The sequence below is a fragment of the Cryptomeria japonica genome, chromosome 1, assembly GCF_030272615.1.
Source record: "Cryptomeria japonica chromosome 1, Sugi_1.0, whole genome shotgun sequence".
Classification (NCBI taxonomy): Eukaryota; Viridiplantae; Streptophyta; class Pinopsida; order Cupressales; family Cupressaceae; genus Cryptomeria; species Cryptomeria japonica.
This window is the reverse complement of record NC_081405.1, coordinates 146,416,412-146,420,838: the sequence shown is the minus strand read 5'-3', so window position 1 is coordinate 146,420,838 and position 4,427 is coordinate 146,416,412.

Sequence of the window (4,427 nt, the reverse complement as noted above, 5' to 3'; positions counted from 1 at the left end):
TTCATGTATAGGATATGATTAGCTTTGACTAGATTAGTAAAGAAGAGGAATCATTGATTGAGAAATGCAAGTTTTTCATTGGTGAGATACGTTGAATATTTTAGTTGAAATTTCTCATAAATTTTAATTATTTATTAGTTCCTACGAGTAAACCTATGCACAACAATATGCTAGAGTTAATAATATTTTGCAAGAAAGATTAGCTAGAAATTGTTGCATAGTATCAACTCCTCTACCTAATATAAAACAAATAGAGCTCTGATGGACTATGTGTTCACCTAATGTAGGAGTTAAAAAACAAGCCAGATGAGAGAGATAAAGAAAGAATTAAATGGATAAGAAGAGGCAAGATAAACATTCAACTAATATTAATCAAGACTAACAAGGATGATGAATTTTAGCATAGTGGGGCTTCTTGTGGATACAAACTAATATAAGGCTACAAAGGTGTCTTGCATATACATTACCACTTCTCTTGCTCTTCATCTCAAATAACACATGCTCTTGTCTCTATCTACTTTGTGTTAATAGTACTCCTACTACCATTATTCATGTATGGTAATGATAATGAAGTTTCAAGGAGGTTATGCCGTGTAAATTCAATAAATTCTTAAGTTAAGATCCATAATCTCTCCTACTTTGTCCTCTACAAATATATATTTCTTTTGATCTATAAAGAGCTATGGCCAATGCCTTTTATATTAAATTTAAAAACTAGATTAAAAAACATTACAAAAGTCTATGAATTTTGAAATTGAAGCCAAAGACCAAGCTAGGTTGATCCTCTTGGATTCACAATCAAATGCCAATCTTTTCCTATTTTTTACATACTATTATCTTTTTAAAATTTGTTTAAAGGTGATTTAAACACATGCATTTATTAAATTTGGTGAATTTGATGTGATCAACAATTAATTTTCCTACATTATGGGTATTCTTCAATCGGCTGGAGTGTAAACAATATTAAACTCTCCTATTACATATCATGAAACATGTTAATATTCTAGCCTTAGAATTATATTTGTACACTTCTTAGGCACAAAAGTTATTAATAAATAGATAGTATCAAGAAAAACCAATAATATCCACTCTATTTCTAAAGCCTTAATATAGTTGAACCTATTTTTGAAATATATAATCTTGGTCCAAACTATTAAAGATTCTTTTTTTGCCATTATTTGAAAAAATAATCTAGCTATTAGGATTTGGAATCTATGGTGGGAGAAGAATTAGAATATTTTTTACAAAAGAGATTAATAAGGTGGAAGTAATTTTACATCGAATTGAGATTTCAATTTCATAATTAGTTAGGGCCTATACTACTATAAATAAAAAGGTGGACTCCATCTTTACTTCATGGGATGATTCCATTCTTAAGAATTGGAAGAAAAAAAGTTGCCTTTCAAAGGGAGTCTTCTATCAAAAATGATCTCCAAACCCAACATAAAAGATATCAAGTGGGAACCCCCAAACTCCAATAAGGTCAAATTAAATTTTGATGGAGCAACCAAGGGAAAACCAGGGGTTTTAGGTATTGGGTGTATGGTAAGAAATAGTAGAGGGTTTGTTCTAGTGGCAGGAGTGACAAGGATAGTTGATGGATCAAATGATGTATTTGAAGCTATGGCTCTAATTTTTAGGCTCAAATTGGAAGCATCCACTTCTACTAAAGCATAGTATAAAAGGGGATTCGATGAACATTGTATTGACAATGATTAGGTCCGAGCTCCCAAATTGGAAATTTGGATATATCCTCTACGAGGCAATCAAATTATCATCCAATTTCAATGAACTCTAGATTCAGCATTGTTTTAGAGAGGGAAATGGGTTGGCGGATGCTTTGGCTAACTTTGGTTGCTCGCTAGATGTATGGGAGAAAATTTTTGACTCTAAGGAATTTGCTCAATATGATCACTTTAATCAGATAGCCTAAAAGGAAGCAATCATGGAAGTATGAAATTAGTTTGGTGAAAAATTGAATACGATGTTTAATGACATCCATATTAATTTCTTTTGCCAAGTGGCCAATTTTGTAATAGTAAAGGAAAGGAAAGGGTCTTTTATAGTCCATGATGCCAACCATCTATGTATGGTTCTAAAGATGGGTTAGAGCAATATGAGACTACCTCGTACTCCTTGCGAGAGGTACCTAACTGCACTACAAACGAGGTGTACATAATTTACCCCCTTGTGGGATTTTATCTCTAGCTCTAGAATTAAGCCTATTTGCAGAGTTTACTTCTTGGGTGGAGGCGAAAAGAGTATCTGTAGTATTTGATGTTGTGCACTTCCTTCTTGTGCATAAACCCCAGCTAGTAAAGGTGGTCCACCTCTCGAAGGTTGAAAAATCTTGGGATGAGAATCAGGTCGAAGTTGCAGTGGTTTTGGTAGCTCCATCTAGGGTGGAGGAGCATTTTGATAAATCTGTGTATGAGAAGGTTGGGAAAAATTCCCTCAAATAATTTTGGATTTCAAAGTTTTTTGGCCTTTTTGTTTATGCCCAATTTTAGTTTTTTGTGGGATTTCGTAAATATACTAGTCTAAACTCTGGTTTCGTATCCTCTTTGGTTGTCCAGACCTATGAGCATGACAGACAATTCACCCGGGGTACGATCTTGACAAGACTTGATCCCTAGTGGGCTCATTTGGAGCCATTCAACTTCACCAGTAGACCAAGGGCCCATTGACAACTTCATGCCTTTTTAAAAGAAATGTCTATCTCGATTTTGATATATATATATACAATTTTTTTCTTTCTTATCTAAGAATTATTTTTTAAATCATGTAAATTTAATTGAAAGGAAAGTATTTTCTTTGGACCATTTTAAATGTCTAATATTGCTTTCAAATTAACTTGTGTTTCTCTTAATATTTAACTATTATGTTGTCATGTTAAATAGATTTTCTTAAAAAAACTTTCAAATATTGAAAGATAAATTTATTAAGTTCAATGTGAAAAGAAAAGAAAAAAAAAAAATCATTTATATCATTTTTCTTTTATATTTGGATTAATTAAATTCTTTTTGTTATGTATTGTCTATTGATAATGTACAATTGATTGTATTTATTAATTAATTAGAAATAGTACACAATTTTCACTTAATTAATTGATAAATACAATCAAATGTGCATAGAATAATAATGGGACTTACTTTATGTTAAACTTATGTTGATTTGCATGTACATCTTTTTTTGTTAAAATTCAAATGCATAAATATTACTTATATTCATCTAATTATTGTGTGATTTATAACTACAATAATAAGGAGTAGAATGCAACATTTGGTATGAGTGTTAACAAAAGCTATCAAAGAGTTGACATACCAAGTCTACAAGATATTTATGCACATGGGTAAAAAAATTTTAATGATATCAATTTAGTGAATAAAAGGAATAAAAATATAAAAATAATAATCCTTATCAGATAATTATATGACTTCATATTTAATAAATAATTTTATTTCAAAATTAAGATAAAAGAGTATCTAAAATTTTAGACATTTTAAATATATTTTAGTACATAGCATAAGTATATGTATTTCATATATAAATAATAAATTACAAATACAGATATAGTTATTATTATATTTTTTAATAAAATTAAAAGAAAACAAATTGAAATATACAATAGTTAAAAGGTAATGTAACAAATTCTTAAATATAACCTAAATGCTTGTTAAACTATCTACCTATTTTTATAAAATTCCATCTAAAAGATGTTGAAAGATATGATTCTTGAGATAGATATTTCTAAATGAATTTATGATTTAAATGAAATAAGCATCCATAATTAATGGAGTGTCTTTTATATAAATTTTTGTAAACATAAAAGAATACTAATTTCAGCAAATGATTTTATTTAACTTCATAATTTCAATCTTTATTGACATGAAAAAACAAACAAAAAAATATTATCATTCAATTGTCATAAATCTAACCCCAATTCCCCATATGGTGGTGCCCTTCCTCATATATTACTATTTATTATGAAGGAATCTTTAATTGTTGTGTTGTGCTTCTGAATTCAACAGCAATTGTATCTTGAAGCAACCAGTTGATTCCAAAACCAAAAAACAACAATTATTATGAACTACAAAAATCTAATATCATGGAAATCTTTAATATTAGAGTTGATTATACAAAAGAAATGAAAGTTATACCATGATTAGAATTTAAAAAGCTTAAATATATTGTTGGTAACGTACATAATTTTCAAATTAGACCTGACAATCATCATAAAGAGTAGCACATATTCTAATTAATTAGCTCATTACATTGAAACACAGAATTTAAAAAATAAAAAAAACCAACAAATTATCACAAATGTAAAACAATCCAAATACAAGATCAAAAAAGACATCATTTATTTATTTTTAAATACATAAATGATTTAAAACCATAACAGTAAAAGATTTTATAAAACATCG